Raw genomic sequence first — 10,125 nt, 5'->3', positions numbered from 1 at the left:
GAGTGGAGTGGCCAAAGGAGAGAGTTACAGAATGTAATTTAGACAGAAAACAAGGTCTAAATCATGCATGGTGGTGTAGGTCATTATTAGAACTGAGAAGCCTCAGAAGGGTTTTGAGTATTCGAAACGTGAGGAACTATAGTGATTTCCAAGTAGAGCTATGGTCAATGTCACACACTAATACTCTGACTCAAATCAAGTGCTATGGTCTAAATGTTTGTATCCCTCAAAATGCATACATTGACATTCTAGCCTCCAAGATGATGGTATTAGGAGGTGGTACCACTGGGAGGTAATTAGGTCATGAGGGCTGAATCCTCATGAAAGGCACTAGTGCCCTTATAAAAGAGTCCTGAGGAGGATCCCTCACTTCTTCCACTGTGTGAGGACACAGAGAGAAGGTGCCATCTATGAAACAGAAAGAGGACCCTCACGGGACACTAAACCCACTAACACATTGATCTTGGACTCCACAGTCTCCAGAACTATAAGAAATAAGTGTTTGTTGTTTATAAGCTGCCTTTGCCACCTTACTATGACAGCGTGGAAGGACTAAAACATCAAGTTACTTACTTTTCTGATTAGAGTGTGATGATGTATAGAAAAGTTGTTTTAAAATCACAAATGTGAAAGTTTCTTAAGAAGACTGAGATTAATCTTCTCTCTTAATCTTGACAGATTATTGTGTCCCATTTATATTTGAATCTGAAAACAACCCTACTATAAGCTGCAAGTTTCTTTTCATTGTTGTTAAGTTTAGATTGGTCAAACTATCAGAATTCAAGCTAGTCAATCTCAGATATAAAATGAAAACTATGGGATGCAGTGTAAACATTCATAAGGTATTTATGGTACTGTTTCTTTACTTTCAATAACATGCCTTATTTTCCAATTATAAACAAGTGAATTGAGTAATAATAGAGTAGCTCAATCAAACTAACTCTCTCTTACAAAAAGAAAGCTGTAAGATCTGGAAAACTATTTTTATACACACATACACACATGCACACACACAATTAAGGGCTCAGAAGAGTGATTAAAAGTAAGCAGAAACTGCAGGGAGGGTTTACTTTGAAAGAGAAATCATAGGCTGGGTGTGGTGGCTCATGCCTGTAATCCCAGAACTTTGGGAGGCCAAGGCGGGGATCACCTGAGGTCAGGCGTTCAAGATCAGCCTGGCCAACTAGTGAAACCCAGTCTCTACTAAATATACAAAAATTAGCTGGGCGTGGTGGTGGGTGCCTGTAATCCCACTCAGGAGGCTACTTGGGAGGCTGAGGCAGGAGAATCGCTTGAACCTGGGAGGTGGAGGTTGCAGTGAGCTGAGAAAGTGCCATTGCACTCCAACCTGGGTGACAAGAGCAAAACTCTGTCAGAAAGAAAGAATGAATGAAAGAAAGAAAGAAAGAAAGAGGAACCATGAAAGATAAAATTTGCAAGTTTGTGGTATTCAGTCTGAAAGTATTGCCTATTCCACAAGAGGCTCAAGTGACAGAAAGCCACAGCTTTACAGGATAAATTAAAAATAAATAAATACATCATAGTCAAACTGCTGAAAAACAAACAAACAAACAAACAAAGATAAAGAGACAATCTTGAAAGCAGACAATGAAAATTGAGATACTCCATACAAGAGAACAATGATAAGAATAACTTCTGACTTCTCTAGAGAAACAGTGGGGGGCAGAAGACAATGGTACATATCTTTAAAGTACTGAAAGACAAAAACTGTTAACCCAGAAGTTTCCATCCAGTGAAAATATCTGCCAAAATTGAAAGCTAAAATAAAACATTTTAACATGAACAAAAACTCAGTGCACTTGTTGCCAGCAGGCTTGCACTACAAAATATGCTGAAAAGAGTTCTTTTGGCTAAAGAAAATGGTATGCTTGAGTCTACATGAAAAAATAAGGATTTCTAGAAATAGAAAATATGTGGATACATCTCAAAGACTTACGTGCATACATACATACATACACACACATATGTAATATAGTCAATTCTTGTTATTTATAGTAGTTATGTTCTGTAAAGTAGCTGTGAACATGAAATTAGTGAACACTGAATTATTGCTCCTAGGGGAAATACAGGATTAGGCTCCTGAAATCCTCTGGTTATAACATATTCATCAACTGATCAATACTTAATCTTGTGTGTTTCTGTTTGAAGACAAGTTATTTTATATATATTGTTGATTCATTAATATTGAACTCGTGGCCAACAGCAGTATAACTCCTGCTTGAAGGAAATTTATCTATCTCACTATTTTCTCACAGCCTTCTTGTGCAAAGACTATTAGCACTTCACCTCACACTTCGGGGACATTTTAAATGGCAAAATCACTGACAAAAAGCACACAAATGCAATGTGGCACTAAATAGACTGCAAAAAAGACACTTATTTATAATGTCTATATAAGAGAGGACTGAATTAAGAAGGCATGGCTGGGCATGGTGGCTCACACCTGTAATCCCAGCACTTTGGGAGGCCAAGATGGGTGGATCATAAGGTCAGGAGTTTGAGACCAGCCTGGCCAAGATGGTGAAACCCCATCTCCACTAAAAATATTAAAATTAGCTGGGCATGGTGGCAGGCACCTATGATCCCAGTTACTTGGGAGCTGAGGCAGGGAAATCACTTGAACCAGGGAGGTGGAGGTTGCAGTGAGCTGAGATCGCGCCACTGCACTCTAGCCTGGGTGACAGCGCAAGACTGCCTCTCAAAAGAAAAAAAAAAACTAGCCAGGCGAGGTGGCGGGTGCCTGTAGTCCCAGCTACTCGGGAGGCTGAGGCAGGAGAATGGCATAAGCCCGGGAGGCGGAGCTTGCAGTGAGCTGAGATCTGGCCACTGCACTCCAGCCTGGGTGACAGAGCGAGACTCTGTCTCAAAAAAAAAAAAAAAAAAAAAAAAAAATTTTTTTCCTTTGGTAACATGTTTAATTTTATTTTTTAATATAATTTTACTTTTATTTTAGATTCGCTGCACATATATGCAAGTTTGTTACATGAATATATTGCATGATGCTGAGGTTTGGGGTACAATTGATCTCTTCACCTGGTAGTGAGCATAGTACCCAATAGATTTTCAACCCTTACCTCTGACCCCAGTAGCGCCCAGAGTCTATTGTTGCCATGTTTATGTCTATGGATACCCAATATGTAGCTCTCACTTACAAGAAAAACCCAATTTTTTAAAAAAGATATTCCAATGACCAATAAGCACTTGAAAAGTGTTCATCATCATTAATCATGGAGGAAAAGCTAATTAAAACCACAATAAGATACCACTACATATGCATCACAATGGTTGAAATTTAAAATATGGGCAAATACCAAATGTGGACAAGGATGTGGGGCAATCAGAGCCTTTGTACATTGCTGGTGGAAAGGTAAAATTGTGTAGCTGCTTTGGAAAACTGATGTGTAGTTTCTTATAAAGTTATATATACAGTTTCTTATAAAGTTGTACACATATTGGCTCAGAAATTCATTTCTTGTTATTTATCCAACTGAAATGAAAACAAATGTCTACCAAAAGACTTGTGCAAGAGTGTTTACTGCTGCTTTTTTCATAATAGCTGACAATTGAAGACAGCCCGAGTGTCCATCAACAAAAGAATTATAACGAAATACTGCTCAGCAAAAAAGTGATAAACTACCTATACATAAAAAAATGGATAAATCTCACAGATATCATACAAAATGAAGAAAAAAGATACATAAATACATAACTATGATTCCATGTATCTGATGTTCTTGAAACAGGCAAAAATTGTCTCAAATAACTTAGAAGTACCATGAAGGAATTTTCTGAGAGATGAAAATATTTAAATGTATAATGAGATGAGGGTTGCATGAGTCTATCCATTCATTACAATTATACAGCTAAGATTTGTCCATTTCAGCGTACACAAACTTTGGCTACAATGGTAAATAATAATAACCAAGTGAGGGGGTGGGGAGAAGGTAAAAATACAGATGGCCTGAGACTAGCAGAATGTTGGAATGCTATGGCTTCAATGTGTTTTCCAAAGTTTATGTGTTGAAATCTTAATCCCCAATGCAAGAGTGTTGTGAGGAGGGCGCCTAATGAGAGGTCCTGAGGGCTCTGGCCTCATGAATGGCTTCATGTTGTTATCACAAGATTGACTTTGTTATAAACTCTAGTTCAGCACCCTCTTACTCGCACTCTATCTCTTGCCTTTCATCCTTCTGACATGGGATAATGCACAAAGGTCCTCACTAGACGCCAGTGCCATGCTGCCAGGCTTCCTAGCCTCTAGAAATGTGAACCAAATAAATTTCTGTTCATTATAAGTTGTTCAGCCTGTGGTATTCTGTTATAGCAACACAAAATGAACTAAGAAATTGTTAACACTGGGTGATGGGTATACAGAGAATCAATATTTGATTCTATTTATTTTCTATTTATATTTCTGTATTTGAATTTCTTTTCTAAAATTGTTTTAAAATGTTTAAAAGCCAGCAAAAATCCAATATTAGGGCAGACATTAAAATCAGGCCACTGACCTCAATTTGAGACACATTTTCTATGAGTGTTTAAATTTTTCATTTTCAAGTTCTTTTGAGGGAGACATGCTCCAAAATGATACTTCTTTTATGATTTTACCATTAGCATTCCATCAACAAATATTTGAGTGCCCTCTATGTCCAGATACTTTGCTGAATACCTCTTAGGAAAACCTTCAAAGACGTGGGTGTCACTGGGAATAGGGAGTTGAACAAGTTTTCTTGGGAAAGCCATTAAAGTGTTGGGATTAAGTCACTCACTTTTAAGGGGCTTCAAAGTATCTGTTTTCTAAGGAATTTCATCTGAAATAAAAGAACACATGGAGTGGGTTTTCCTGAGACGTGAGTTGCCCCAGCTGTTGCCTTCCTTGAATTTCCTCTGTGGCTGCTGCTACCACAACCTGTTCACCCAGAGGGTGTGTGAATGTGTTTTTGTTCTTGGATGTGCACGGACTCCTGTGTTCTTTACCAAAATCTGATGAGGACAGAAAGGGATTTTTCTCTTGTCAAAGCAACTTTTCAGCATTCTTAAGGCTTCCCCTAAGAGAATTTTTGGAAAGGGTAAGGACTGTGACTTCTTCTGTTGACATGACAACAGTTAGAAGCTGGTTCTGGGCTCACATGACTTTCCTGTCCACATCCCCCAGACCCCAAACCTGGGCCTCCTGTAAATGGGACGGATGCAATCTGCAAGTCCCACCCTTCCAGCTTTCCATCTAGTCTTTGCACAGTAATAATGTGAATGGAAGTAGTCATGTGGAGATAGATGGTGAAGAAGTTCAGGACGTGCTACCCCCCAATATGGCAGCTTGGCATTTGAGGAAACAGCAGAAGCAGGAAGGTCTCTTTGACCTTCTCTCATATAAAGAACACATTTTTTTTCTGGTACCATGTTTCATTTTATTTTTTTTAATATAATTTCACTCTTATTTTAGATTCAGTGCATACATGTGCAAGTTTGTTACATGAATGTACTGTATGATGCTAAGGTTTGGGGTACAATCGATCTCTTCACCCAGAAGTGAGCATAGTACCCAGTGGAATGGTATTCTCTCCAGAAGCAAGCCATAAAAGAATGCTCTGACTTTCCTCTAACAGAGGCTATAGGACCCTCATTCCACAGGGATCCTTCCTTTGCGCAGAGGAAAGGAATGAAGGTAGAGACATCAGAGAAGGTTCTGTACAAACAGGCCTTGCTAGATTCCCCTTGGTTTATTACCATTAGACTATACACCCTTTTGTCCAATCATACTTCTGCATGACTGTCTACTCTTCAACAAACCTAATCACAAAAATACAGTTTTTCATGTTTCTTTGGGTCTTTATTTCTGAAGGCTCCCGTGTCACATAAAACTTATATCAAATAATTTTGTACATTTTTATCCTGTTCATTTATCTTTTGTTATAAAGGTCTCAACCAACACCTTGCAATGACTGGGGAAAAGATACTAATTTCTCTCCCCTATAATGGTTTATGTCACATTGGATGATATACAGTTTGGGGACAAATTGACTATTGCTAAAGCCACTTCTCTTAAGGTCCCTAGATGTCGTGAAAGGGAGAGGGAAGGAAAGAGGGGTGAGGGAGGAAAAAGAGAGAGAGAGAAGAGGAAGGAAAGAGAAGAACTTCATCCAGCTGCCTGACAGAGTGGGTCTTAATTACAGTCCTCCACATTACAAAAGGATTATATACACATTCAGATTTAGTAGAGTGGAGAAACTTGCCCTCTCTCCCCAGGAAGAAGGAACATTCAGCTTTTCAGGGACTTTGCCTCTCTAGGAGATGATATGGGAAGAGCAATCCACAGTGGAGGAGAGCATTCTGAAAAACCATTCTTTCACTGACACATTCCTAGCAATGCCCAGAAATTCCTAAGAGGAAGGAAGCATTATCAGTTAACAGAGCAGAAATTTGCCTTTTTCTTAAAACACTTAATCTATCCTTTTACCTCATATTAGCAATTCTAACTTGTGTAGTTTCCTTTGGTTTGAAACTATAATTTACTCTTTTTTTCTTTTTTTTTTTGAAACGGAATCCTGCTCTGTCACCCAGACTGGAGTGCAGTGGTGCCATCTCAGCTCACTGCAGCCTCTGTCTCCCAGGTTGAAGCAATTCTCTGCCTTAGCCTCCCGAGTAGCTGGGATTACAGTTGCCTGGCACCACGCCTGGCTAACTTTTTTTTTTTTAGTAGAGACGGGGCTTTGTCATCTTGCCCAGGCTGGTCTTGAACTGCTGACCTCATGATCCACCTGCCTCAGCCTCCCAAAGTGCTGGGATTTCAGGCATGAGGCATTGTGCCCAGCCTCATAATTTACTTTTTAAGGCAAGACACCTTTGAGTTTATCCATTTCTCATCTGCTCCTTCCCCTCACACATTAAACCCTCAACTACTTTAGTTAAAATTAAGTTTTCTTTTCTAAGAAGGTTAAGGAAATTGGAGAAGGAAAGGACCTAGGAAGAGGGTCTAGACACCAGAGAGAGCAAAGAAAATTCTTTAAAACCATATCGAAAACTGTCTATCTTGCTTCCTCTTTCTTTCTTTTCCCCTGCCAAGTAAACCTTTTCCTGATTACAGTAAACACCTTCTTAACAGATCAAAAGGAACGATTTTAAAGTGAGCTGCTTACTCACAAAATTCATTATGGTAATGCCCCATCACAGTGGGCTGAGCGGCTCCCTCAGCAGCCTCGCTTTGATCTGCTGCTGTGGCCTCGCATCTGTTCCTGCAGTTAATCTACATTTTGTTGGCGTCAGACTTTTTCAGGACTTATGCCTCGGGTTTATGAAGCAGCCCAGTAGAATAAGAAGAGCCAGCCTAGAGGCAGAATTTTCCCTCCACATTTTAAAAATATACATTTTGAAACATCAGTCCCAACATATGTTAGATATTGAGCTCTTCCTTCCCACCCAGGTGAATTGAGCCCTTTTACTGCTGTCTGTGAAATTCACCCTATGGTAGAGCTGTCTTAACACTGTAGCGCTCATGTCTGCAATGCAGGTTTCTTGCAGAGCATAATTTATTATTAATGATATAACAATGTAGAGTGTGCCAGCTTCCTAAACCTCAAAGTACCTTACAGACGCATAACAAAGAGTGCCAGGCCACTTACCTATGCGTTAAATAGTGCCACCCTAACCTGAAAGGAGCCACCTCTAAAAAGAAAGTCATTTTGCCTGTGTGGTGCCCGGGACTTCCCCAGGCTGGTATCGGTGCCGGAGATGGAGACTGCAGCAAGCGACTGGGACTCTCTAATTTGCGATGATATAACTTTGACCTTTAGAAAGACAGAGCATTTTGATCTGATTTCTGCAAATGATTTACCTGGGGGTATCTCTCTGTTGTTCAGTGTCCTACTCAATAAAACTGATGGAAAATAGCCTGTTTTGTTTTACCATCTGCCTGCATCTCTTGAATCAGCGACTGCCCAACTCAGCCTTCTGAATACCATTTCTCAGTTCTCACTCTCTTTGATATCTCTGAAGTATTAGAAATGTTGTTCATCAGCCGGGTGCAGTGGCTCACGCCTGTAATCCCAATACTTTGGGAGGCCGAGGCAGGTGGATCACCTGAGGTTAGGAGTTTGAGACCAGCCTGGCCAATGTGGTAAAACCCCATCTCTACTAAAAATACAAAAATTAGCTGGGTGTGGTGGCGGGTGCCTATAATCCCAGCTACTTGGGAGGCTGAGGCACAAGAATCAAGAATCGCTTGAACCTGGGAGGCAGAGGTTGCAGTGAGCTGAAATCCCACCACTGCACTCCAGCCTGGACAATAGAATAAGACTCTGTCTCAAAACAAACAAACAAACCAAAAAACAAACAAACCAAAAAACAAACAAAAAAAACTATCAGGCTGGGTGAGTGGTTTTCGCCTGTAATCCCAGCACTTTGGGAGGCCAAGGCAGGCGGATCACCTGAGGTCGGGAGTTTGAGACCAGCCTGACCAACATGGAAAAACCCCATCTCTACTAAAAATACAAAATTAGCCGGACATGGTGGCATGTGCCTGTAATCCCAGCTACTAGGGGGGCTGAGGCAGGAGGATCGCTTGAACCTGGGAGGCGGAGGTTGCAGTGAGCTGAGGTCTCGCCATTGCACTCCAGCCTAGGCAACAAGAGCGAAACTCTGTCTCAAAAAAAAAAAAAAAAAAAAAAAAAAAAAGAACTATCAATCATCCTCTTTCAAAATCTCTGTCCTCTCCTGGCTTCTATAATGCTAGACTCTCTTTATTCTTCTCCCCTTTTTATTTATTCTGTTAACATTTCCCAGTTAGGACATCCATTTTTGGTCCCTAATTTCTGTTTCTCCATGACCATTAACAGAGCCCTCTCTCTTGCTAAAATAAGGATGATGGTGGTGAAGTAAATGCTTGTATACCTGCTGCGTTTTATAATTCCAGTGTTTCCACATGATCTCCTCTTACCTCACAGAAACCCCACAAACTGGTTGGGACACCTCATCACATGTCATTGCTGTCACTTATTTCCTGTTCTGCTTGCTGGACTGTGTGCTCTGTGACGGTGGGGCCGTGCCTGTCCTAGCTCAGTAACCACCTTGCACACAGTGAGTGCTGATGGAATTATGATCAGGCTTATTTTACATATAACACTGCATTTTACAGCTAACCCTGATGCTTAGAGAGATTTGCTCACAATCACAAAGCATAGGAATGTTAAATACTGACTAGATCTCTGAATTCAAGTCTATCTTTTTACTTACTAAACTACTTTGCAAAGGACAGCGAGACCTGTATTTCTTCCTGTCGCACTACATGACCAACGGCCAGTCTTCAGAAATTCGTGGAAGGGAACTGCAGAGTTTATCTACCCCTGATTCCCAGGTTTACCTGATCATGAGCATCTCTTGAAATACTTACATAATGGAAGTTTCTGCTCCTCACCCTAGTTCTGCAGCATACAAATATCCAGAGGATAGGCGGAGGAAATTGGATGTATACACAGCTTCTCCCTGTCATTCTGTCCACATGACTTCTATGGGCTGCTAGACCTGGCTTCAACTCCAAAGTGGGGATAAAACCCAAGGGACTCAAAGGGACACCACTTTGGAGCAGAGATAAAAGAAGAGACACCCAGCTCTACATTTGTAAGTGATTCTTATCAATAGGGAGATTTAGGAAACACAATTTCAAACTGATGTATCTTAAAATGTGATCAGCATCATCTGGGAACTTACTGGAAATGCAGATTCTCAGGCCCAGCTCTCACCCTGTTGAATCTGAAATTGAATCTAAAGATGAGGTCCAGCAGTCTGTGCCTTAACAAATCCTTCCAGGTGATTCTGATGCATGCTAAGATATGATATGCGTGGCTGGACACAGTGGCTTATGCCTGTAATTCCAGCACCCCGGGAGGCCGAGGCAAAGCAGATCTTTTGAGCCCAAAAGTTTGAGACCAGCCTGGGCAACATGGTGAAATCTCGTATCTACAAAAAATACAAAAATAAATCAGCTGGGCATGGTGGCACACATCTGTAGTCCCAGCTACTTAGGAGGCTGAGGTGGGGAGATTGCTTGAGCCCAGGAGGTCAAGGTAGCAGTGAGCCGTGATTGTGCCACTGCACTCCAGCCTAGGCAAT

The sequence above is a fragment of the Macaca nemestrina genome, chromosome 11 (genome assembly GCF_043159975.1).
Source record: "Macaca nemestrina isolate mMacNem1 chromosome 11, mMacNem.hap1, whole genome shotgun sequence".
NCBI lineage: Eukaryota > Metazoa > Chordata > Mammalia > Primates > Cercopithecidae > Macaca > Macaca nemestrina.
Note: the sequence above shows the minus strand (reverse complement) of the source record.